Source organism: Somniosus microcephalus, chromosome 3, assembly GCF_052327205.1.
Source record: "Somniosus microcephalus isolate GS21.2 chromosome 3, FLI_Smic_1.0, whole genome shotgun sequence".
Lineage (NCBI taxonomy): Eukaryota > Metazoa > Chordata > Chondrichthyes > Squaliformes > Somniosidae > Somniosus > Somniosus microcephalus.
The window spans coordinates 267,273,474-267,300,795 of record NC_140989.1 but is presented as its reverse complement, the minus strand read 5'-3'; the positions used below and the strand labels follow the sequence as shown (position 1 = coordinate 267,300,795).

The 27,322-nt window shown below is 50.8% G+C and overlaps 1 protein-coding gene across 4 annotated transcripts in view; it reads left to right on the top strand.

Annotated features, from left to right (window-relative positions):
• The window catches only part of gpsm2 (G protein signaling modulator 2), a 73,951-nt gene that overhangs the window by 19,112 nt on the left and 27,517 nt on the right, over positions 1 to 27,322 (top strand). Inside the window, exon 1 of one of the 4 annotated variants that reach the window (XM_085982433.1) lies at positions 14,133 to 14,514. The exons of 2 other annotated variants lie outside the window; for them this stretch is intronic. The gene's annotated coding sequence lies outside the window, so the exon portion shown is untranslated. Of the gene's footprint in view, positions 1 to 14,132; positions 14,515 to 22,820; positions 23,167 to 27,322 lie in introns of those variants that run through there. One more of the 4 variants, XM_085982434.1, reaches the window with a different exon arrangement.

Genomic DNA, 27,322 nt, shown 5'->3' with positions numbered 1-27,322 from the left:
TTTTACACCTGTGTGATCAAATGCATGATTATGCTTGTATTTGGAGTTAAATGCTTTTTTTATGTTTTTAAAGCATTAGAGCATATATTTTGAACTTGTTACAAACAAGGTAATATTCAATCTGCAAAAGAAACCCTGGATCAAGAGTTAAACTCATGTTTCAATTTTTTTGAGGAAAAATTAAATCACTGAAGAACGAGCAAAGAATATCTAGATTATGTGAGACTTAGCCTGCAGTGTCTTTGCCAGATACTAGTTGTTACTGCTTTAACTGTGTGAGCATTAAATACACAGTAATACAATTCCAGTAGCTGAAATAGATCTGAGTGAAATGCAATGCTATTAAATGACTGCTTTTAAAATATTTAATGAATTTATAAAAAATGGATGGATATTGTGAAACTTCTCAATGCTGGGTCATGTTTGAGGTTGTGTGGTTTAACTGTTGCTGAGACAGTGGTGGTGGTGGTTTTCTTTGTACAAATTACTTCTGTTAAAAATGTAGCACTAAATCTAGTCCAATCCATTTGTGTGGCAAAAATACAAATTCCGAGGAATACATAAAATAGTGTCTCAGCATCTGGGAAAAGAGAAAGGTAGATGAACAAGCGGATAGACACCCTTTTGTCAGATCATCTCTTTTTGAGTACTTCCAGTATTACCTGTTCTATCAGTATTTGAGTATTTTCAGTTTTCTTTGCAAGAATCGGCAGGAATCGCGGGCTGAGCGGCTGTATAAAGGCTCCCGAGACCCAGGTAAGGCCTCAGTGCGAGAATCGCCGGGAATCGCGGGCTGAGCGGCTGTATAAAGGCTCCCGAGACCCAGGTAAGGCCTCAGTGCGAGAATCGCCGGGAATCGCGGGCTGAGCGGCTGTATAAAGGCTCCCGAGACCCAGGTAAGGCCTCAGTGCGGGAATCGCGGGCTGAGCGGCTGTATAAAGGCTCCCGAGACCCAGGTAAGGCCTCAGTGCGAGAATCGGCGGGCTGAGCGGCTGTATAAAGGCTCCCGAGACCCAGGTAAGGCCTCAGTGCGAGAATCGGCGGGAATCGCGGGCTGAGCGGCTGTATAAAGGCTCCCGAGACCCAGGTAAGGCCTCAGTGCGAGAATCGGCGGGAATCGCGGGCTGAGCGGCTGTATAAAGGCTCCCGAGACCCAGGTAAGGCCTCAGTGCGAGAATTGGCGGGAATCGCGGGCTGAGCGGCTGTATAAAGGCTCCCGAGACCCAGGTAAGGCCTCAGTGCGAGAATCTGCGGGAATCGCGGGCTGAGCGGCTGTATAAAGGCTCCAGAGACCCAGGTAAGGCCTCAGTGCGAGAATCGGCGGGAATCGCGGGCTGAGCGGCTGTATAAAGGCTCCAGAGACCCAGGTAAGGCGTACCAATCTCCAATCTTGGAACTCGGAGGGAAGGAGAGAGGTAAAAAGTAATCCAAGTGTGATGTCACCAGAAAGCGGGTAAGTGATTGGTTGGTGAGTATTTCTCTTTTTTAAGCTTAAACTCTGTGGTTTATAGTTTCTAAGGTGCGATATTCATCATCTAGAATCGGGGCAGAGGGTATTTAAGAATAATATTAATAAATTTAATTAATTACATAGAATGGGAGATCAGGTGATGTGTTGCTGCTGCAATATGTGGGAGCTGGTGGACACCATTGATGCTCACGGTGATCACATTTGCAGTAAGTGTTGGCTGCTTGAGGAATTCCGGCTCCGTGTTGAAGAGCTGGAGTCCGAGCTTCAAACACCGAGACACATCAGGGAGGGGGAGAGTTACCTGGACTCTGTGTATCACGAGGTAGTCACACCAATTAGATTAATTAATTCAGATGTAGTCCGTGGCCAGGGTCAGGATGGTGTGACTAGAAGTGAGGCAGGTACGGGGATCCAGGAGGTAGTGTTGGAGGAGCCGCAGCCCTTGCTCTTGTCCAACAGGTTTGAGGCTCTTACTCCCTGTGAGGATGGGAACGGGGACTGCGGGGAGGATGAGCAACCCGGCCACAGCACCGTGGAGCCGGGGGTCCATTCAAGTGGGGGGAGATAAAAGAAATGTTGTAGTGGTAGGGGATAGTATCGTTAGGGGGATAGATAGAGCTCTTTGCAGCCAAGAGCGAGAGTCCCGAAGGCTGTGTTGCCTGCCCGGTGCCAGGGTTAAGGACATCTCCTCTGGGCTGGAGAGAAACTTGCAGTGGGAGGGGGAGGATCCAGTTGTCGTGGTCCATGTTGGTACCAACGACATAGATAGGACAAGGAAGGAGGTTCTGCTGAGGGAGTTTGAGCAGCTAGGGGCCAAATTAAAAAGCAGAACCACAAGGGTAATAATCTCTGGATTACTACCTGAGCCACGTGCAAATTTGGCTAGGGTAAATAAAATTAGAGAGTCAAATGCGTGGCTCAAAGACTGGTGTGGGAGAAATGGGTTTTGCTTCCTGGGACACTGGCATCAGTACTGGGACAGGAGAGAGCTGTTCTGTTGGGACGGACTTCACTTGGCCAGTGCTGGGACTAGAGTCCTGGCGAATCGAATAACTAGGGCTGTAGAGCGGGCTTTAAACTAATTAGTGGGGGGGAGGTTTTAAGAGAGCGAAAAATAAAAATAACAACGGAGAAGGCAATAGAGCAAGGTAGCAGTGGGGGAATTAAAAACCAGAGCGTGTCAGGAAGGGACAGAATGTATAATAAAGGTAAAATAGTAAAAGGGGTAAAAGCAGGAATAAATTGTCAGAAAATATATTTGAAAGTTCTTTATCTGAATGCACGCAGCATTCGTAACAAAATTGATGAGTTGACGGTACAAATAACTACACATGGGTATGATCTGGTGGCCATTACGGAAACATGGCTGCAAGATAATCATGACTGGGAACTAAACATACAAGGGTATTTGACAATTAGGAAGGACAGACAGGAAGGAATGGAAGGTGGGGTTGCTATGTTAATCAAGGATGGAATCACTGCAATAGTCAGAAATGATATTGGGTCAAAGGATCAGGATAGTGAAATAGTTTGGGTGGAGATAAGGAATAATAAGGGGAAAAAGTCACTAGTGGGCGTAGTCTATAGGCCTCCTAACAGTTGCAACTCTGTTGGTCGGAGTATAAATCAGGAAATATTTGAGCTTGTAATAAGGGAACAGCTATAATCATGGGGGATTTTAACTTTCATATTGACTGGACTAATCAAATTGGGCATGGCAGCCTTGAGGAAGAGTTCATAGAGTGTATTAGGGACGGGTTCCTTGAGCAGTATGTAACTGAACCAACCAGGGGGCAGGCAATCTTAGATCTGGTCCTGTGTAATGAGACAGGATTAATAAAAAATGTCCTAGTAAAGGATCCCCTTGGAATGAGTGACCATAATATGGTTGAATTCCAAATTCAGTTTGAGGATGAGAGAGTTGGATCTCAAACCAGCGTACTGAACTTAAATAAAGGAGACTATGAAGGTATGAGAGTAGAATTGACTAAAGTGGACTGGGAAAACAGATTAAAGTGTAAGACGGTACAAGAGCAGTGGTCTACATTCAATGAGATATTTCACATCTTTCAAGATAAATATATTCCACTGAGGAAAAAGGGGAATAAAAGAAAAGAGCCATCCGTGGCTTAGTAAAGTAATAAAGGATAGTATCCGACTGAAAATAAGGGCATATAAAGTAGCCAAATCTAGTGGGAGGATAGAAGATTGGGAAGCATTTAAAAGCCAGCAATCAATAACTAAAAGATTAATTAAGAAAGGGAAGATAGATTATGAAAGTTGTGGTAAACCACTGTTTGTATACTGTTTGCATTCCATTGTGTACATGCCTGGACATGCCTCGGCTGACTCCTCCCACAAGTCCTAGTATAAAGGTGGCTGCTCCCCAGCCCTTTGTATTTCTGGACCGGTCAACCACTCGAGGCAGACCTCCATTCTTTTGTTAATAAAAGCCTTTAGTTACTCTTCTAACTCTCAGTCTTTTATGAGTAATTGATAGCGCATCAATTTTATTAACAAAATTTTTATAATGGAAAAGATCCTCACACCAGCATGCCTGGACTTAGATCATCGGGAGGCGGACTCATCCACCAAGTTTACTCACTGGCTTAAGTGTTTCGAAAAATTCCTGACCGCCTCCGAAGCAATCAAATCGGAAGAGGACAAACTGGATGTCCTGACCTCCAAAGTGAACCACCGAGTGTACTCGGTCATCCAAGACGCGACCTCGTACGCGGATGCTATCAAACTCCTCAAGGACCAGTACACGCGCCCAGTGAACGAAGTGTACGCCAGGCACCTTCTGGGGAGTCGTAAACAACAACCTGGGGAATCGACCGTGGAATATCTTCAGGCACTGTCCGTGCTTGGCCGGGCCTGTGGGTGTAAGGATGTAAAGGCCGCCGTGTACACAGAGGAACTTATCCGGGACGCTTTTGTAGCGGGCCACAGATCCAATTACACCCGACAGCGACTGTTGGAGCAGAGTGACCTCAACCTCAACAAGGCCTCTGAACTCGCACTATCATTGGATGCAACCTACCAGGGCATGGATGCCTACTCCTCTGCACCGTGGACGCCGCGGGGAACGACAGCCTGGGACACGGTAGGACCGCCTCATAGTGCCGTGCCACCCCAGCCACACCCCAGCAACGGCCCAACTACCGCAGCAGTGTCCCAAGGCCAGACAGCAGTGCCCCAAGGCCAGAAATGCTACTTCTGTGGCCAGGCAAAACACCCCAGAGCGCGCTGCCCGGCGAAAAACGCGATCTGCTCGGGCTGCGGGAAGAAGGGACACTACGCTAGCGTCTGCAGGGCCAAAGCCACCCCGAACCCCAGCAACGCCGCGTGTGGGCCATGCGGGCCGCCATCTTGGGCCTCCTCGGCCATGTGCGAATCACCGGTACAGCAGCCATTTTGGACGCCTCCAGCCACATGGGGATCATGGACGCCGCCATCTTGGACGACAGCCGGGACGCAGCAGGCCCCCGACACCGCCTCATCTGATACCCGCAGCGACACACCGACCCCTACGCTGGCATCCGTTACACTGGACCAAGCGAGATCGCACCAACTGGCCAGTTCCACAATGGACATTAAGGTAAATGGTCACGATACAATCTGCCTTTTTGACTCGGGAGCACGGAGAGCTTCATCCACCCTGACACGGTGCGGCGTTGCTCTCTCCCAGTCCTGCCTGCGCACCAGCGGATTTCTATGGCCTCCGAGTCCCAGTCAGCGGACATTGGCGGCTACTGCGTGGTGACACTCATAGTAGACGGGACTGTGTACGATAATTTTAAACTTCTGGTCCTGCCCGACCTCTGCGCTGCCGTTCTACTGGGGTTAGATTTTCAGTGCCACCTTAAAAGTGTTACGATGGCGTACGGTGGACCCCTCCCCCCACTCACAGTCCGCAGCCAGCAGCTTCCAAATTGCCCGCCGCGCACCAGGTGCAACCTCTCCACACTCTGAGTCACCCCCCCCCCCCCACTGTTTGCTAACTTCACCCCCGACTGTAAGCCCATCGCCACAAAGAGCAGGCGATACAGCGCCGGAGACAGGGTTTTCATTAAAACCGAAGTGGAGCGGCTCCTGAAGGAAGGGATTATTGAGGGCAGCACCAGCCCCTGGCGAGCCCAGGTTGTGGTCGTTAAGACCGGCGAGAAGCAGCGCCTGGTCATCGACTACAGCCAGACAATAAATCGCTACACCCTACTGGACGCTTACCCACTCCCCCGCATAGCTGATATGGTCAATCAGATTGCGCAGTACCGCGTCTTCTCGACCATTGACCTGAAATCAGCGTACCACCAGCTCCCTATCTGCCCTGAGGACCGCCAGTATACTGCCTTTGAGGCAAACGGCCGCCTCTATCACTTCCTTAGGGTTCCCTTTGGCGTCACCAACGGGGTCTCCGTCTTCCAAAGGGAGATGGACCAGATGGTAGATCAAAATGCGTTGCAGGCCACTTTCCCATACCTGGACAATGTGACCATCTGCGGCCGTGACTTGCAGGACCATGACGCAAACCTCTCAAAATTCCTCCGCACCGCCCAACTCCTGAACCTGACATATAACAAGGAGAAGTGCATATTCCGCACAAACCGCCTCGCCATCCTTGGCTGTGTTGTGGAACACGGAGTCATCGGTCCCGACCCCGACCGGATGCGTCCCCTTATGGAACTCCCACTGCCCCACTGCCTCAAGGCCCTGAAGAGGTGCCTAGGGTTTTTCTCCTATTACGCCCAGTGGGTCCCCTACTCTGCGGACAAGGCCCGTCCGCTGATCAAGTCCACCTCTTTTCCCTTGACGGCAGAGGCCCGCTTAGCCTTCCACCGTATCAAGGAGGACATTGCCAAAGCCACCATGCACGCAGTGGACGAATCCATCCCCTTCCAGGTGGAAAGCGACGCATCCGACTTTGCCCTGGCCGCTACCCTCAATCAGGCGGGGAGACCCGTGGCCTTCTTTTCACGAACCCTCCAGGGCCCGGAGACCAGACACTCCGCTGTTGAGAAGGAGGCCCAGGCTATTGTGGAGGCTGTGCGTCATTGGAGGCACTACCTGGCCGGAAAACGATTTACCCTGCTCACTGACCAGCGTTCAGTCGCTTTCATGTTTAACAACAAGCAGAGGGGCAAAATCAAAAATGACAAGATCTTGAGGTGGAGAATCGAACTTTCCACCTACAATTACGAGATCTTGTACCGGCCCGGGAAGCTCAACGAACCCCCGGATGCTCTATCGCGTGGCACCTGCGCCAGCGCGCAGATCGATAGACTGCGGGCCCTCCACAATGACCTCTGCCACCCGGGGGTCACCAGGTTCTTCCACTTCGTCAAGGCCCGCAACCTACCTTACTCCATTGAGGAGGTCAGGACCATGACCAGGAACTGCTAAGTCTGCGCTGAGTGCAAACCGCACTTTTATAAACCAGACAGGGCTCACCTGATAAAAGCCACTCGCCCCTTCGAGCGCCTGAGCGTCGATTTTAAAGGGCCTCTCCCCTCCTCCGACCGCAACGTGTACTTCCTCAATATTATTGATGAGTACTCCCGTTTCCCGTTCGCCATCCCCTGCCCGGACATGACCAGTGCCACGGTCATTAAATGCCTAAATGACCTCTTCACCCTGTTCGGTTTCCCCAGCTATATCCATAGCGACCGGGGCTCATCGTTTATGAGCGACGAACTCCGTCAGTACCTGCTAACTAGGGGTATTGCCACAAGCAGGACCACGAGTTACAACCCCCGGGGGAACGGACAGGTGGAAAGAGAAAATGCGACAGTTTGGAAGGCCGCCCTGCTAGCCTTAATGTCTCGGGGCCTTCCAACCTCCCGCTGGCAGGATGTGCTACCCGATGCGCTCCACTCTATTCGGTCACTGCTCTGCACTGCCACTAATGCCACCCCTCATGAGAAAATGTTTGTCTTCCCAAGGAAGTCCACATCGGGGACATCGCTACCCGCCATGGCTGACGTCCCCAGGGCCGGTCCTACTGAGAAGACACGTGAGGACCCATAAAACGGACCCCCTGGTCGAGAGGGTCGACCTCCTCCACGCCAACCCCCAGTACGCTTACATTGCGTACCCGGACGGGCGGGAGGACACAGTCTCCATAAGAGACCTTGCACCCTCGGGGGCTGCAGTAACCCACTACCCACTACCACCCCCCCCCCCCCCCCCACGATCCGATATCCAGCCCCAGCAGACGGCAGGCCTGGGTCCCGCGACCCGCTCAACATCTACGAGGACGACACGCCAGCGCCACAGCCTACGCGGGACTTGATGCTGGAAGCTTCACTACCCCTGCCGTCGCCACGCCGATCACAGCGGCAGACAAGACCTCCGGAGAGACTCCAATACACTAACTTTTAATACACTTCACCCCGCCGGACTCAATTTTAAACAAGGGGTGAATGTGGTAAACCACTGTTTGTATACTGTTTGCATTCCATTGTGTACATGCCTGGACATGCCTCGGCTGACTCCTCCCACAAGTCCTAGTATAAAGGTGGCTGCTCCCCAGCCCTTTGTATTTCTGGACCGGTCGACCACTCGAGGCAGACCTCCATTCTTTTGTTAATAAAAGCCTTTAGTTACTCTTCTAACTCTCAGTCTTTTATGAGTAATTGATAGCGCATCAAAAGTAAACTAGCAAAAAATATAAACACAGATAGCAAGAGTTTCTACAGCTATATAAAAAGAAAAAGGGTGGCTAAAGTGAACGTTGGTCCCTTAGAGGATGGGACCGGGAAACTAGTGGTGGGGAACATGGAGATGGCAAAGATGCTGAACAAATATTTTGTATCAGTCTTTACAGTAGAGGACACTAAAAATATCCCAACACTGGTGTTGGGTGAAAATAAATTCACATCTAATCTGTGGTAAAGTAAAAGGTGCAGTTTATTGAAAACAGAGCTCTGGGAGAAGCGTCTCAGACCCTGCGGTCTGTGCGAGCACCTTCTCCCCGATCAACAAAATTCACAAGCTTATATACAGTACAAGACTGGAGCACATCGATAGCCTTGATTACATTACTTATTCCTTGGCCAGTCTGGCTTCGTGGCAACAGCTGCCCCCCCTCCCCAATTATATTCCTTCAAAAACAACCTAATTATAACTTTATATCGTTAGCTAAGCCCCTTCTTTTAGTTCTGTCTTTTACCTAAGTTTGTCCAGTTATCTGGACAGCAGGGTCCTTTCTTACTTCATTGTGGCTTTGGCCGATCAGTGACTCGTGATTGGACATGGCTCAAAGGTTAATCAGCTTCTCATATCTCCACATGCTTAATCACTTTTGTAGTTCAGTCCATTGTGTTTTTAAACTAGTCTCGACTGAAACTAGGTTGTCATGCTGTGTCGCTCGACTGCAACATTCAACTGGTTCAAATCCCAATCCTTCAACTGGACAAACAGGGGGCAATGGGGTGGGGGGGGGGAGCTAAACACGATTAAAATCACTAAGGAGATGGTACTCAGTAAAATAATGGGACTCAAGGTGGATAAATCCTCCGGACCTGATGGCCTACATCCTAGGGTCTTGAGAGAAGTGGCGGTAGGGATTGTGGATGCATTGGTGATTATTTTCCAGAACTCCCTGGACTCAGGAAAGGTCCCGGCAGATTGGAAAACTGCTAATGTAACACCCTTATTTAAGAAGGGAAGTAGACAAAAAGCTGGAAACTATAGACCAGTTAGCCTAACCTCTGTGGTTGGCAAAATGTTGGAGTCCATTATTAAGGAAACAGTAACAGAGCATTTGGATAAACATAATTTAATTGGACAGAGTCGGCATGGTTTTATGAAGGGGAAGTCATGTTTGACAAATTTGCTCGAATTCTTTGAGGATGTAACTTACAGGGTGGATAAAGGGGAACCAGTGGATGTAGTGTATTTGGACTTCCAAAAGGCATTTGACAAGGTTCCACACAAAAGATTATTGGTCAAGATAAAAAATCACGGGATTGGGGGTAATATACTGGCATGGGTGGAAGATTGGCTATCTAACAGAAAACAAAGAGTTGGGATAAATGGTTCATTCTCGGGCTGGCAATCAGTAACTAGTGGTGTTCCGCAGGGGTCAATGCTTGGACCCCAACTCTTTACAATCGATATTAACGATTTGGAGGAAGGGACCGAGTGCAACATATCCAAGTTTGCCGACGATACAAAGATGGGAGGGAAAGCAGTGAGTGAGGAGGACATAAAAAACCTGCAAAAGGACATAGACAGGCTAAGTGAGTGGGCAGAAATTTGGCAGATGCAATATAATGTTGGAAAGTGTGAGGTTATGCACTTTGGCAGGAAAAAATCAAAGAGCAAGTTATTATCTAAATGGAGAGAAACTGCAAAGTGCTACAGTACAAAGGGATCTGGGGGTCCTGGTGCATGAAACACAAAAAGTTAGTATGCAGGTGCAGCAGGTGATCAGGAAGGCCAATGGAATCTTGGCTTTTATTGCAAGGGGGATGGAGTATAAAAACAGAAGTCTTGCTGCAGTTATACAGGGTATTGGTGAGGCCACACCTGGAATACTGCGTGCAGTTTTGGTTTCCATATTTAAGAAAAGATATACTTGCTCTCGAGGCGGTTCAGAGAAGGTTCACTCGGTCGATTCCGGAGATGAGGGGGTTGACGTATGAGGAAAGGTTGAGTAGGTTGGGACTCTACTCATTGGAGTTCAGAAGAATGAGAGGCGATCTTATCGAAACATATAAGATTATGAGGGGGCTTGATCGGGTGGATGTGGTGAGGATGTTTCCACTGATGGGTGAGACTGGAACTAGGGGGCATAATCTAAGAATAAGGGGCTGCCCTTTCAAAACTGAGATGAGGAGAAACTTCTTCACTTAGAGGGTAGTAAATCTATGGAATTTGCTACCCCAGAGAGCTGTGGAAGCTGCAACATTAAATAAATTTAAAATGGAGATAGACAGTTTCCTAGCAGATAAGGGAATTCGGGGTTACGGGGAGAGGGCAGGGAAGTGGACGTGAGTCTAGATTCGGATCAGTCATGATCCTATTGAATGGCGGAGCAGGCCCGAGGGGCCGTATGGCCTACTCCTGCTTCTTATGTTTATTTCTCATTTATCTGACAATTTGGTTTTAAGAAACTCTTCACGTCCTACTTTTTCTCTTTTTCTCTATTATTACAAACATTTCTGAATGATTCAAAGTGTAAATTGCAGTTTGATTTGGACATTTGAGCTTTATTGTTTTTAATCTAGTAAAGTTGATTTTTTTTAAAGGGTGGCAGCTAAGCTGCCGATGGAAAGCCATCTGGACCATACCAAGTAGTCTAAAGCTGTGATTACTTTTTTCGTTCATATTTTTTTTGGGGGTGGGGGTGTCTGGCATTCGTGGAACCCATCACCATGTTTAAGAGCCTCCAAACCAAGCTACTGAGAAATCCACACACGGGGGAATTTTAACCTTAAAAAAAAACAGGTGGGTTTGGAGTGTGGGGGTAGTTAAATTGTTAAAAATGGGATGACCGACCTGATTCCGCCTCCAACTTGCCCACTTCTGGTTTTAACGGGGGCGGGCGACCAACCCACTCCCAGGGGGCGGGGTGTCAATTTATAAATACAGGTAGACTATCCTTTATCCGAAAACCTCGGGACCAGCCGTGTTTCGGTTTTCGGAAAATTTCGGATTTCAGAAGGTATTTTATAAGACTGGGAAATTTGTCGGGGTCGGCGGGGGGGTCGTGCGCACGACTTACGCTGAACGAAAACACTTTCGGTTTTCAGAGGATTTCGGTTTTCGGAAGTGCGGATAAAGGATACACTATCCCTTACCCGAAAGGGTGGGGGTCGGCGGGGGGTCGGGGGAGAAAAGAATATCGGACAGGCCGCTGTATTGTTGGGTTCACTCTCCCGGTATACCTCCTTCACAACTGCCCGGCTCGGCCTGCAATTTCCTACCCAGGAGGGAACTCAGTGACCCTCTGCCCTGCTCAGCGTAAGTCGTGCGCCACTCTGGTCATGTCGTGCGCACGACTTACGCTGAACGAAAAAACCTTCGGTTTTTAGAGGGTTTCGGTTTTCGGAAGTTCGGATAAAGGATAGTCTACCTGTATTATAATGCGGCTGGAAACTTTTTTTTAAGAATCTCCATTTTATTTTTAACTGCATGTGGATGGGGTTCACACAATTCATGAAACCCGGCAGTTACAGCAAGATGGGGACCGCTGGATCCAGGAGTTAAGTGCCTTTATACCTACCTCCTGGATCCCTACCGAACCCACCCCCTGCGATTGGAGAGCCCCTCATGAGGCCCCCGATCACTCCCGCCTCCCCCCCCCCCCCCCCACCCCCCAAGGCATTTGCTCCCCCCCCCCCCCCCCCCCCCCCGACACACATGATGATCCGATGGCCAGCCACAATCTTCCCTTCACCCTGCCTCTGCCCGACCCCCACACGATCTCTCCCCCTCTCCTCTGTGCGGCCGCAGTCAGCCAGCCTCTCAATCTGGCTGGCTGTGGGCGGGCAACCGATGCCTCGCATGCAAATCAGGCCCTGCTGTTCAAGTCGGCAGGGCCTGCGGGAAACCCGGCTGCCTTGGAGCCCCCCTGCCCCCAACCCGCCTTCCTCCTCACAATTCCGGCCAAAGTTTCTGTTTGCGAAACATGGAGTTCATACACTCTTCCATGTGAGGCCACAATCCTACCAAGTCCAGAGAGCTTCGGCACAGGTGGCAACAGCTAAGACTTAATGATCCCAAAGTATGCACTGGAGCTTGTGTTTAGCTAAATAAAACAGTACAGCTTACCATCACAGCACTGGTAAGCTTCCAGCTGCTTCTCCAGCTAGAACCACCCTATCCATTAGGTATTATCTGGAGCGAAGTGATAACATTCCTTGCACCTGGGATAGGTCTATCTCTCAGTCTATTAATAACCTGCCACCCTGATTTAATCATCACTGTGGGCCTTCCTGGTTCAGTCATCTGGATTACCAAGTCTGCCATGTTGCGCAGATTCTTCCAATCTTCCATTGTTGGGCACATCATTTTACATAGAATTTACAGAACAGAAATAGGCCAAATCAGTCTAACTGGTCTGTGCCGGTGTTTATGCTCCATACGAGCTTCTTTCCACTCTACTTCATCTAACCCCTATCACTCTACTTCATCTAACCCCTATCACTCTACTTCATCTAACCCCTTCTATTCCTATCTCCCTCATGTGCTGATCTAGATTTCCCTTAAATGCATTTTACAGTCAACTTGTTGCCAACAAAATCCTGCTTACCCTCCTCTCTTTCCCCCCCCCCCCCCCCCCCCCCCAGGAGGGAAGTTGTTCATTAGCCATTAGACAATTCACAAGTGCAGGTTTGAACCCCACTAGGTAGAGCATTGCTACTCTCAATCAAATGCATGAGTGCACCATCCTCCTGGCCGAAGCATGGAACATGCCATACCCATCGAACAGTGGTTCCACCAATTGGAGGTGCTTCAACAGCAACTGCATTCCTATTTTTACAATCCAATCATGATGGGAACAAACGCTGGGTGTATGAGTATGTAGTGCTATACTCAGCTTCCAGGTAATTCCTTTCATCAGCTGTTGTGTCAAGCCTCGAGTTTCCTCCAAAGCTTTTCTATGACTATGGAATGCATACTGGGCTTCTTAAGTATGTTTTGATGTGTGAACAGTGAGCAACCTTTTTTCCTATTCCTTTAATGTCATTCAGTCTTCCTCTTCAGTCATAACCCAGCATTTTTGAGGTGGAGAAAATATATTATACGAAAGCTTCACTTTCTGTCTTCTGCAGCAGTTTTTTTCTAGTTTGTCCTCTGTGCAAATCAATGGTCTCTGAAGTAGGAGATGAGGACTTATTTTTGAGTCACCTATTACAGAACAGATCAAGTTGTGTTTGGTCAGTATCTGCTGAGGTTGATGCATTATGGAGGAGAGGCAAAGACCTTGATAATTTTCTTCAATTGTGTCTTGTTTAGGTCAGCAAAAACAGGGCTATTAATTTCTTTACACTTTTTTGTTACCGTTTCCAGGTTTCTTTCTTCCCAGTGTGGCTTAAAGCGCTTGTATTATTGCACTCAGTTACTGCATACAATCATCTTATCATCTGCGTCAGATAGCTGATCACCTTAGCTGTCATATGTACCGGAATATCTCATACTTTATCCTCCTTGCCAATCCTGAACTACAATTCATGAGTAGACATCTGTAGAAAGAAGCAGATGCATTAACACCACCACATCCATTTGATGCTTGTTGCATTATTATCTTTGTATCTGTTTGTGATAACGGCAAGATAGACAACTGATTGCCATTTCCATCTTGTGAGTACAACGTGGGTGTCAAAGTAACAGTTACAATACCACCATTTTTCATTTGTATGCTTTTTTCCCCCTTCCCCCCCCCCCCCCCCCCTCCCTAAAATACTATAATGTGCTCTGGTTCTTGAAAATAGCTGTTTCAGTGCCTCTAGAAACTATTCTGGCCAAAAAACCATCAAGAAAGCTTCTCCCAAATACTAGTGGCTAAGAGGGCAAGATCATTAATCTAACTCTGCTGTACCACTGCATAGACTTGCACTACAGTGTCCTCTTTGTCCTGACGCTAACCCCTCCTCCCATTGATTGTAAAGCTGTAATTGTGCTTGGAATTCTAATGCCTATGAAACAATTCATGTTGGCACTAAACTGCCTTGTTAATAGGAAGTGACAGGTGACATCAGGTGCTTATGAAGTGTCGTCCCTTGATAAGACTATTAGTTGAGATTATATATGCTGGAGTATTTTGTCTGTCTAAAGCATGTTGCTGTGGGAACGGAGGTTCCTATCAAAAAAACTGAGTTCGACTCAGGCAATTAAAACAATGAACTTTAATGAAACGAAACCCATTTAAACTGGAAACTGCTAGAACACATCAATTACAGGTCTACTCTCCTTGAGGGCTCCACGAGGACTGATCCTCTGGTCAGAAGACTGACGTCATCACGTTCTTCCCGCCATTGGGACATCACGTGACTAACGGCATGACGTCATCACGTTGAAACCATGCTGTAAAGGTAACTAGACATTGTACAGTCAAACAGTGTAATTAAAGGTACAGGCACAGATAGTAACTACATTGCTGTTAAAGGGATTATGTACAACCGCTCTGAGTCCTTTGGTGGCTCCGCCACATGCGCCCCCCCCCCCCCCCGCCAGAATTGTCTTTAACAGAAAAAGTGAGGCGAGGAGGAGGCCTGACTAGCCTGTCCGATCGACTTCGATACCCTGGTAGAGGAAGTTGATGACCGGTGGTCGAGTTGGCAGTCGGTTGTGGTTGAGCAGGTGCGGCGAGCGCGGTCGAGTTGGCAGGCGGCTTTGGTTGATCTGGTGCGGCGGCTGCAGGTGGTCGGCCACGTTTGGGTGGTTGAGCGACTATGACAGGGTGGTCCAGGTCCAGGTGAGCCGGCTTCAATCGGTCCACCGAGATGTGATCCGGCTTTCCTCCGACGTCGACCGAAAAGGATTTGTCTCCTGGTTCGATGATGCGGAAAGGACCAGTGTAAGGGGGCTTGAGCGGATCCCGGTGAGCGTTGTGGCGGATGAATACATACTCCGCATTCTTCAGTCCCGGTGGCACGTAGGAGTTCTGCAAACTGTGATTGGACGTAGGTACCGGAGCGAGCATCTGGCCGCTTCCTGGTGGCGAACGAGTTGCTGGGAGGCAGTGATGCGCTATCAATTACTCATAAAAGACTGAGAGTTAGAAGAGTAACCAAAGGCTTTTATTAACAACAGAATGGAGGTCTGCCTCGAGTGGTCGACCGGTCCAGAAATACAAAGGGCTGGGGAGCAGTCACCTTTATACTAGGACCTGTGGGAGGAGTCAGCCGAGGCATGTCCAGGCATGTACACAGTGGAATACAAACAGGACAAACAGGAATACAAACAGTGGTTTACCACATTCACCCCTTGTTTAAAATTGAGTCCGGCGGGGTGAAGTGTATTAAAAGTTAGTGTATTGGAGTCTCTCCGGAGGTCTTGTCTGCCGCTGTGATCGGCGTGGCGACGGCAGGGGTAGTGAAGCTTCTGGCGTCGAGTCCAGCGTAGGCTGTGGCACAGGCGTGTCGTCCTCGTAGATGTCGAGCGGGTCGCGGGGCCCCGGCCTGCCGTCTGCTGGGGCTGGATATCGGATCGTGGGGGGGGGGGGGTGGGTAGTGGGTAGTGGGTTACTGCGGCCCCCGAGGGTGCAAGGTCTCTTATGGAGACTGTGTCCTCCCGCCCGTCCGGGTATGCGATGTAAGCATACTGGGGGTTGGCGTGGAGGAGGTCGACCCTCTCGACCAGGGGGTCTGTTTTATGGGTCCTCACGTGTCTTCTCAGTAGGACCGGCCCTGGGGACGTCAGCCATGGCGGTAGCGATGTCCCTGATGTGGACTTCCTTGGGAAGACAAACATTTTCTCATGAGGGGTGGCGTTAGTGGCAGTGCAGAGCAGTGACCGAATAGAGTGGAGCGCATCGGGGAGCACATCCTGCCAGCGGGAGGTTGGAAGGCCCCTAGACTTTAAGGCTAGCAGGACGGCCTTCCAAACTGTCGCATTTTCTCTTTCCACCTGTCCGTTCCCCCGGGGGTTGTAACTGGTGGTCCTGCTTGTGGCAATACCCCTAGTTAGCAGGTACTGACGGAGTTCGTCGCTCATAAACGATGAGCCCCGGTCGCTATGGATATAGCTGGGGAAGCCGAACAGGGTGAAGAGGTTGTTCAGACATTTAATGACCGTGGCACTGGTCATGTCCGGGCAGGGGAAGGCGAACGGGAAACGGGAGTACTCATCAATAATATTGAGGAAGTACACATTGCGGTCGGAGGAGGGGAGAGGCCCTTTAAAATCGACGCTCAGGCGCTCGAAGGGGCGAGTGGCTTTTATCAGGTGGGCCCTGTCTGGTCTATAAAAGTGCGGTTTGCACTCAGCGCAGACTTGGCAGTTCCTGGTCATGGTCCTGACCTCCTCAATAGAGTAAGGCAGGTTGCGGGCCTTGATGAAGTGGAAGAACCTGGTGACCCCCGGGTGGCAGAGGTCATTGTGGAGGGCCCGCAGTCTATCGATCTGCGCGCTGGCGCAGGTGCCACGCGATAGCGCATCCGGGGGTTCATTTAGCTTCCCGGGCCGGTACAAGATCTCGTAGTTGTAGGTGGAAAGTTCGATTCTCCACCTCAAGATCTTGTCATTTTTGATTTTGCCCCTCTGCTTGTTGTTAAACATAAAAGCAACTGAACGCTGGTCAGTGAGCAGGGTAAATCGTTTTCCGGCCAGGTAGTGCCTCCAATGACGCACAGCCTCCACAATCGCCTGGGCCTCCTTCTCAACAGCGGAGTGTCTGGTCTCCGGGCCTTGGAGGTTTCGTGAAAAGAAGGCCACGGGTCTCCCCGCCTGATTGAGGGTAGCGGCCAGGGCAAAGTCAGACGCGTCGCTTTCCACCTGGAAGGGGATGGATTCGTCCACTGCGTGCATGGTGGCTTTGGCAATGTCCTCCTTGATACGGTGGAAGGCTAAGCGGGCCTCTGCCGTCAAGGGAAAAGAGGTGGACTTGATTAGCGGACGGGCCTTGTCCGCATAGTAGGGGACCCACTGGGCGTAATAGGAGAAAAACCCTAGGCACCTCTTCAGGGCCTTGAGGCAGTGGGGCAGTGGGAGTTCCATAAGGGGACGCATCCGGTCAGGGTCGGGGCCGATGACTCCGTGTTCCACAACACAGCCAAGGATGGCGAGGCGATTTGTGCGGAATATGCACTTCTCCTTGTTATATGTCAGGTTTAGGAGTTGGGCGGTGCGGAGGAATTTTTCGAGGTTTGCGTCATGGTCCTGCAAGTCACGGCCGCAGATGGTCACATTGTCCAGATATGGGAAAGTGGCCTGCAACGCATTTTGATCTACCATCCGGTCCATCTCCCTTTGGAAGACGGAGACCCCGTTGGTGACGCCAAAGGGAACCCTAAGGAAGTGATAGAGGCGGCCGTTTGCCTCAAAGGCAGTGTACTGGCGGTCCTCAGGGCGGATGGGGAGCTGGTGGTACGCTGATTTCAGGTCAATGGTCGAGAAGACGCGGTACTGCGCGATCTGGTTGACCATATCAGCTATACGGGGGAGTGGGTAGGCGTCCAGCAGGGTGTAGTGATTTATTGTCTGGCTGTAGTCGATGACCAGGCGCTGCTTCTCGCCGGTCTTAATGACCACAACCTGGGCTCGCCAGGGGCTGGTGCTGCCCTCAATAATCCCTTCTTTCAGGAGCCGCTCCACTTCGGTTTTAATGAAAACCCTGTCCCCGGCACTGTATCGCCTGCTCTTTGTGGCGATGGGCTTACAGTCGGGGGTGAGGTTAGCAAACAGTGGGGGGGGGGGTGACTCAGAGTGTGGAGAGGTTGCACCTGGTGCGCGGCGGGCAATTTGGAAGCTGCTGGCTGCGGACTGTGAGTGGGGGGAGGGGTCCACCGTACGCCATCGTAACACTTTTAAGGTGGCACTGAAAATCTAACCCCAGCAGGACGGCAGCGCAGAGGTCAGGCAGGACCAGAAGTTTAAAATGATCGTACACGGTCCCGTCTACTACGAGTGTCACCACGCAGTAGCTGCCGATGTCCGCCGACTGGGACTCGGAGGCCATAGAAATCCGCTGTTGCGCAGGCAGGACTGGGAGAGAGCAACGCCGCACCGTGTCGGGGTGGATGAAGCTCTCCGTGCTCCCAGAGTCAAAAAGGCAGATTGTATCGTGACCATTTACCTTAATGTCCATTGTGGAACTGGCCAGTTGGTGCGGTCTCGCTTGGTCCAGTGTAACGGATGCCAGCGTAGGGGTCGGTGTGTCGCTGCGGGTATCAGATGAGGCGGTGTCGGGGGCCTGCTGCGTCCCGGCTGTCGTCCAAGATGGCGGCGTCCATGATCCCCATGTGGCTGGAGGCGTCCAAAATGGCTGCTGTACCGGTGATTCGCACATGGCCGGGGAGGTCCAAGATGGCGGCCCGCATGGCCCACACGCGGCGCTGCTGGGGTTTGGGGTGGCTTTGGCCCTGCAGACGCGAGCGTAGTGTCCCTTCTTCCCGCAGCCCGAGCAGATCGCGTTTTTCGCCGGGCAGCGCGCTCTGGGGTGTTTTGCCTGGCCACAGAAGTAGCATTTCTGGCCTTGGGGCACTGCTGTCTGGCCTTGGGACACTGCTGCGGTAGTTGGGCCGTTGTTGGGGTGTGGCTGGGGTGGCACGGCGCTATGAGGCGGTCCTACCGTGTCCCAGGCTGTCATTCCCCGCGGCGTCCACGGTGCAGAGGAGTAGGCATCCATGCCCTGGTAGGCTGCATCCAACGATAGTGCGAGTTCAGAGGCCTTGTTGAGGTCGAGGTTACTCTGCTCCAACAGTCGCTGTCGGGTGTAATTGGATCTGTGGCCCGCTACAAAAGCGTCCCGGATAAGTTCCTCTGTGTACACGGCGGCCTTTACATCCTTACAACCACAGGCCCGGCCAAGCACAGACAGTGCCTGAAGGTATTCCACGGTCGATTCCCCAGGTTGTTGTTTACGACTCCCCAGGAGGTGCCTGGCGTACACTTCGTTCACTGGGCGCGTGTACTGGTCCTTGAGGAGCTTGATAGCGTCCGCGTACGAGGTCGCGTCTTGGATGACTGAGTACACTCGGTGGTTCACTTTGGAGGTCAGGACATCCAGTTTGTCCTCGTCCGATTTGATGGCTTCGGAGGCGGTCAGGAATTTTTCGAAACACTTAAGCCAGTGAGTAAACTTGGTGGATGAGTCCGCCTCCCGATGATCTAAGTCCAGGCATGCTGGTGTGAGGATCTTCTCCATTATAAAAATGTTGTTAATAAAATTGATGCGCTATCAATTACTCATAAAAGACAGAGAGTTAGAAGAGTAACCAAAGGCTTTTATTAACAACAGAATGGAGGTCTGCCTCGAGTGGTCGACCGGTCCAGAAATACAAAGGGCTGGGGAGCAGTCACCTTTATACTAGGACCTGTGGGAGGAGTCAGCCGAGGCATGTCCAGGCATGTACACAGTGGAATACAAACAGGACAAACAGGAATACAAACAGTGGTTTACCATAGGCAGACCATGGCTCCGTGGGAGAAGGGAGGAAATCCCCTGGTACTCGGAGCGGCTGGCCATAGACGAGTTCAGCTGAAGACGATTGTAGGTCGTCTTTGGGCGCCGTACGAAGACCCAAAAGGACCCATGGAAGTCTGTCCACCCATCCTGCACCTTGAAGACTGGCCCGAAGAGAGGCTTTAAGCGACCTGTGGAATCGCTCGCAAAGGCTGTTCGCCTGTGGATGATAGGCGGTGGTGCGATGAAGTTTGGTGCCGAGCCCCTGAGCTACAGCGTTCCAAAGCTCCGAGGAAAATTGCGGCCCACGGTCAGAAGAGATGTCCGCCGGTACCCCGAAACGGGCAACCTAACAGGAGATGAAAGCTCTAGCGACGTCTGCCGAAGTGGTGGAAACCAAAGAAATTGCCTCTGGCCACCTAGTGGTGCAGTCCACTATAGTGAGGAGATGAGTATAACCCTGAGAAGGCAGAAGCGGCCCCACAAGGTCCACATGCATGTGGTCGAAACGACGCTCCGGAACAGTGAACGCAGCCACTGGAGCTTTAACATGACGCTGGACTTTGGCCTTCTGGCATACGACGCAGGTATTAGCCCAGTCACGGACATCGAGGTGCATACCTTTCCAGACGAACTTCGCCGACATAAGCCGTTGTGAAGCCTTTATCCCAGGGTGCGACAACCCGTGTATAGCATCAAAAACCTTCCGGCGCCATGCGACTGGCAGGATAGGTCGAGGAAAGCCCATGGAGACGTCGCAAAGGAGCGTGGTGCCTGCGGCCTGGAAAATGACGTCGGTTGCTTGGAAGCTAGAGGGAACGGTTCTATATGATTGGATCTCAGAGTCCGAGGCCTGATCTGCAGCCATGAGGGCGTAGTCGATCCCCAGGTGCACCGCGTGGACCGTCGCACGGGAGAGGCAATCCGCCACCAGGTTGCCCTTACCAGACACATGTTGAATGTCCGTGGTAAATTCGGAAATGAACGTCAAGTGACGTAGTTGACGAGCGGACCACGGTTCGGCGGTCTTGGCCATGGCGAACGTAAGGGGTTTGTGGTCGACAAAAGCCGTGAAGGGACGCCCTTCCAATAAAAACCGAAAATGGCGAATGGCGAGGAAAAGGGCCAGTAGCTCCCGATCGAAGGTGCTGTACTTTTTTTTTCATTCTTCCATAGTTGATGGCTGAAAAACGCCAGCAGTTGCCACGTGCCGTTGACCCACTGTTCTTGCCCTGCACCGTGGCGTAGTCTGACGTGTTGGTGGTAAGGGCGATGGTGGCACCTGGAAGTGGGTGCGCCAGCATGGTTGCATTGGCCAAAGCGTTCTTGGTGTTGCCGAACGCCTGGACCATCTCGGCTGTCCAGCTCATTGGATCTTTACCGGACTTGCCCTTGAGGGCCCCGAGCAAAGGTTGCATGAGTTGAGCCGCCTTGGGGACAAAACGGTGGTAGAAGTTGACCATCCCCAGGAACTCCTGCAAGGCCTTGACTGTCAGCGGCCGCAGGAAAGAGGTAACCGCTTCAACCTTCGCCATCAAAGGGACGGCGCCGTCCGATGTTATGCGATGTCCCAGGAAATCGATCTGCTGCAGGCCGAACTGGCACTTGGCTGGGTTGATGATTAAACCGTGTTGGCTGAGGCGCGTAAAGAGGGAACGCAAATGGGAGATGTGCTCCTCCTTGCTGGTACTGGCGATGAGAATGTCGTCAAGGTAGACGAAGATGAAACGCAGGTCTCGAAGAACGGAGTCCATTAAACGCTGGAACGCCTGTGCTGCGTTCTTTATGCCAAACGGTATCCGCAGGAACTCGGAGGCCAAAAGGGGTGATGACTGCGGTTTTCGGGACGTCTTGTGGGTGCACTGGAACCTGGTGATATCCACGGACGAGGTCGACTTTATAGAGAAGATAGAATTTCCCACCAAATGGGCCGAGAAATCCTGGATATGCGGGATCGGATACCGATCCGGAGTGGTGGCGTCGGTAGTCACCGCATGGTCGCCAGCCGCCGCCTGGTTTCGGCACAATGTGGAGAGGCGAGGACCAGGGACTATTGGATCGCCGAATGATCCCGAGCCGCTCCATCGTGTCGAACTCCGCCTTCGCAGCCGCGAGCTTGCCGGGTTCGAGCCTTCTAGCCCGCGCATAAACCGGGGCGCCAGTAGTGGTGTTGTGATGTTCAACACCATGCCTCGTTACCGAAGAGGAGAAAGTGGGCCTTGTCAGCTCCGGAAACTCCCCGAGGAGCCGCGTGAAGTCATCCGGACGAGGGAAAGCACAGGCAATGGAGCGCGACACGGAGGTACCGTGGTAGCACGGAATCGAGTGGAAGGTGGCCGCGTTAATCAGCCGGTGGTGCCGGACATCGACGAGGAGGCTGTTGGCACACAGAAAATCCGCCCCTAGGATAGCCTGTGAGACTGTGGCTGTGACGAATTCCCAAAAGAAGCGCTGACCGCCGAAACAGACTTCGACCCGCCGCTTTCGGAAAGTTCAAATTGCTGCGCCATTAGCCACTATGAGGGAAAAACCGAGGTTCCCAGTCTGCATGTCGAGCTTCGATGCAGGTAGAATGCTACACTGCGCCCCCGTGTCGCACAGAAAACGGCGGCCCCAGAGGGAATCGGTGATAGAGGAGTTTCCCCGTAGATCCGACGGCCATCGCCACCGTGGAACGCCCATTAGACCTGGTCATCCGTCGCCAGGGATGCCGCCTGCGCTTTTTTTTGGGCGAAAAACTGCAGGGGGAATGGCAGCATCGTGCTTTCGCGCCAAAACGGGTGCGGTAGGAGCACCAGCCTGCTGTAGGAGGAGCTGGAACCGCGTCTGGGGGGGATGGGCGCCTCGTGGCCGCGCAGCACTGTTTGGTAACCGTGAAAATCTTATCGGCTTCGGCCGCAAGCTCGGCGCAGTCTGTAATGTGGGATCTGGCTAGGGCAGCCTGAACCTGTTCAGGCATTTGATAGAGGAAAAGCTCCCGGAAGAGGAAACATTCCGGTTCGGCACCCAAGAGCGTGAGCATTTGGCTCATGAGCTCGGACGGTTTGGAGTCCCCGAGGCCGGGCAGCGTGATGAGCCGGCGAGCGCGCTCCGACTTTGAGAGCCCGAAAACCTGAAGCAACCGCGCCTTAATTGCATCATACTTGCTGTCAGTAGGAGGACTACCGAGGAGGCTGATGATCCGAGATGCAGTTGCGCTGTCGAGGGCGGAGACCACGTAATAATAATGAGTCTGATCCGCGACGATGTTCCTAATGGCAAACTGGGCTTCAGCCTGGATAAACCAGAACTGTGGCAGTTTCAGCATGACAGCGTTCGTGTCCATGTTGAACCTTCCACGAAAATCGTTCGTAGAATTCGGTGTCACCAATGTAGGAACGGAGGTTCCTATCAAAAAGACTGAGTTCGACTTGGGCAATTAAAACAATGAACTTTAATGAAACGAAACAGGTTTAAACTGGAAACTGCTAGAACACATCAATTACAGGTCTACTTTCCTTGAGTGCTCCACAAGGACTGATCCTCTGGTCAGAAGACTGACGTCATCACGTTCTTCCCGCCATTGGGGCATCACGTGACTAACGGCATGACGTCATCACGTTGAAACCGCGCTGTAAAGGTAACTAGACATTGTACAGTCAAACGGTGTAATTAAAGGTACAGGCACAGACAGTAACTACATTGCTGTTAAAGGGATTATGTACAACCGCTCTGAGTCCTTTGGTGGCTCCGCCACATTGCTATTGAAACTACTCTCCACTGATTGGCATTTCCATCTTGGGAGTACAACCTGGGTATCAGAATAACAGTTACAGTGCCACCTTTTCTCATTTGCATGTTTTTTTCCTCCTAAAATACTATAATGTGCTCTAGTTTTTGACTACATCTCTGCAAATGGGGTGGGTGGGGGGGGGGAAGTGTCCAAGAAAAGAAACAATCTGCTGTAGAAATGTAATGTTGAATTACAAAAAGATACCACTTGTTGATTTAAGTTCCAATTCATTTAAAAAAGGACCCTAAATGTTAGTCATTGAGTATTCACTGGAGGTAAAATTCATCTTGGGCAGTATTGCAAAGTGGACAATAACCCGTTTTATACCATTTTCTCTTCTATTGATATATTAAGTACTATTAAGTACTTTGATCATATTCCATCAGCTATATTTCTCAGTCCTGACGAAGGATTTCGACCTGAAACGTTGACTCTATTTCTCTCTCCACGGATGTTGCCTGGCCTGCTGAGTTTTTCCAGCATTTTCTGTTGTTATTCCATCAGATATACATTGTCTAATGTATATCTTGCAGTTTTAGTAAATTGCAGAATATACAAAACATTTTGTTGTGTTAGGTAATCCATAAGTCCAGCATCCTCGTGCTAATCATGATTGCTTTCAGAAAAAGTACCATAGACGTTTACAGCATGTAAGGATGTCATTTGGCCCATTGGGGGGAATTTTAACCCCAAAAAACAGGTGGGATGGGGTTGGGTGGAAGGTTAAAGTGTTAAAACTGAATCCCGACCAGAATCTGGCTCCAACCCGCCCACTTCCGGTTTTAACGGAGGCGAGACGGGGGGGCGGGCAGCCAACCCGCTCCCAGAAGGCGGGTCAACCATTTAAATATCATAATGAGGCTGGCGTGCCTCAGATTTAACCACCATTTAAAATTTAACTGTGACTGGTCGGTTTTCGCAGGCCTTGGGAAATCTGATAGCTAATGGAAGGCGAGAACTGCTGGATCCAGGAGTTAAGTGCCTTTACCTCCTGCATCCAGTATCCCTGCCTCACCCACCCCTTGCAATTGGAGACCCCGCCCCCGAGGCCTCCCATTATTATTTTTTCCTCACAAGGCCTCAGATTTCTCCTCCACCCCACGAGGCCCCTGATTTTCCCGCCCTCCTCTCTGCGGCCTAGAGACGCAGGTCTACCCGCCTGCAGCCAGCCAGGCTCTCCATCTGGCTGGCTGCGGGCAGGAAACCGAGGTTTGAAATGTAAATCAGGCCCTGCCGTTAAATTCGGCAGGGCCTTCCTGACTGCTTCCTATCTCTCCACCCCCACCTGCGCTCCCAGCCCACCTGCCGATATTAAAACTCCGGCCATTGTGTCTATGCCAGCTCTTGTTAGAGCAATCCAAAACTGATCTCAGTGCTGTGCTCTCTTTCCATAGCCCTGTATCCTTTATTGCTTGAAATGCCTGTCCACTTCTCTTTTAAAATATGTAGTGGTCTCTGCCTCAACTTCTCCATTCAATGCTCTAATAATTCTACAGAAGTTTCTCCCAATCTTTTTCCTGACTTTCAGTAGTAATTTTAAATGAATGACTACTCATCTTTGACCTTCCAACTAGAGAAAATAGTTTTTCCTGATTCTATCAAAAACTCTGATAATTTTAAAACTTTTTTTTCAATATCTGGTGTACAACTGATTTAGCCATCACCAGATCTGGCTGGACCACATCACGCGCTATCGGCCTTCACTCTTTGCTGAAATCACTCCAGGGTCCCCTTGGAGAGCAAAGACAATCTGCCAGATACTCTCTCCACTACCAACTATTTCCTTAAATCCCTCTCTCCTACCCCCTCCGCCCTCACCTCCAACAACAAGTGCAAGGAACACCCTTTTCCCCTTGTCCATCTAGCCAAACCTACCCCAGGCACCCCCCCTGCTTTAGCCCTGAGCCTGCGTCTTTCTCCAGTGTGTCTCCTCCCCTCATGCCTTTCCTGAGCTTTTCTTGTTGAGACCCACCTCCTGATACTGCCCCCTCTCCCTTTCAAAACTGCCACCACCCCACTCCTCTCTCTCCCTTTCAAAACTGCCACCGCCCTCTAAGAACGCAGTTCGACCCCTCGTTTCTTGCAAACTACTACCCGATATCTAACCCCCCTTTCCTCTCAAGACCTTGAACGTATTGCCGCCTCCTAATCCCATGCCCATCTTTCCTGCTACTTCGTGTTTGAACCTCTCCAATCAGGTTTCCACCTGCCACACATTGAAACAATCCTAACCAAAGTGACAAATGACATCCTCTGTGACTGTGACCATAGTGCATTATCCCTCCTCCTCCTCCTCCTCCTTGACCTTTCTACAGCCTTTACACACCATCCTCTTGCAACGCCTATCTTTCCTGGTCTAGCTCAGTGGGACTGCTCTCTGCTTGGTTCCAATCGTAGCCAGAGTATCTTCCCTCTCCTGCACAGTGACCTCTGGAGTTCCCCAAGGATTTATTCTTGGCACCCACTTCTCTCCTCATCTACATGCTGCTGCTTGGCAACATCCACAGACATGGGGTTAATTTCCACCTTGTACTCTGATGACACCCAACTCTACCTTTCCATCTGTATCAACCTCTCTCTCTTGTTAGACTGCTTGTCCAACATTGTGTTGGATGAGGCCAATTTCCTCCAGTTGGGAAGACCAAAACTATCATCATTGGCCCCTGCCACAAACTCTGTACTCTTGCTAATGCGTCTACCTCCCTTCCCGGCCATTGTCTCAGGTTGAAACAGACTGTTCGCAACCGTGGCACCCTATTCGAAACTGAGCTGAGCTTCCAACCCCATATCCTCTCCATAAAGACCACCTACTTCTATCTCCACAACTGTATCACAGTATGGTATGGCAGCTGTAGCTACTATGACCGGAAAGCCCTGCAGCGGGTAGTCAAAACTGCCCAACGCATTACCGGCACCCGGCTACCGACCATAGAGCACATATACCAGAAACGCTGTTTACGGAGGTCACGGACCATCATCAAAGACCCTACCCACCCCAGCCACAGTCTGTTCGCCCTCCTGCCATCTGGGAGACGCTACAGATGCATTCGCACCTGTACGACCAGATTTAGGAACAGCTTCTTTCCCAGGGCTGTCATCCTACTGAACTCCACAAATAAACTCTAAAGCCTGCACATCTGCCAATGCACTTTATTATGGTTATGTTTATGTTAATGTATTACAAACCAAATGTATGTTGAATGTTTAAATGTCTTAATCTAAATGTACACTCTCGGGAGCCGCAAGCCTACATTTCGTTGTACTGCACTTGTGCACTAACAATGACAATAAAGTTGATTATGATTATCACCAGCCTCATCCCCTTACCCCAGCGCATCCTCATCCATGCCTTTGTCACCTCCAGACCTGACTATTCTAGTGCTCCTCTGGTCAGCCTCCCATTCTTCAACCCCTGTAAGCAACAGCACATCCAAAACTATGCTACCCGCATCTTATGCCACACCTAGTCATGGACCATGTACAGCAGACACCTCAAATCACTGGAGAGGTACTACCAACGCTGCCTCCGCAAGATCCTGGAAATCCATTGGCAGGATAGGCGCACCAACATCAGTGTTCTCGCTCAAGCCAACATCCCCAGCATCGAAGCTTTGACCACGCTCGATCAGCTCCGATGGACGGGTCACATTGTCTGCCTGCCCGATACAAGACTCCCAAAACAAGCGTTCTACTCGGAGCTCCGACGCGGCAAGAGAGCCCCAGGTGGGCAGAGGAAACGCTTCAAGGACATCCTGAAAGCCTCCTTGGAAAAAGTGCAACATCCCCACTGACACCTGGGAATCCCTAGCCCAAGACCACACAAAGTGGAGGAGAAGCATCCGGGAAGGCGCCGAACACCTCGAGTCTCTTCGCCGGGAGCAAGCGGAAGCCAAGCGCAAGGAGCGCACATCAACCCAAGCACCCCACCCGCCCCTTCAACTGCCATCTGCCCCACCTGTGACAGAGACTGTAGGTCCCGCATTGGACTCATCAGTCACCTGAG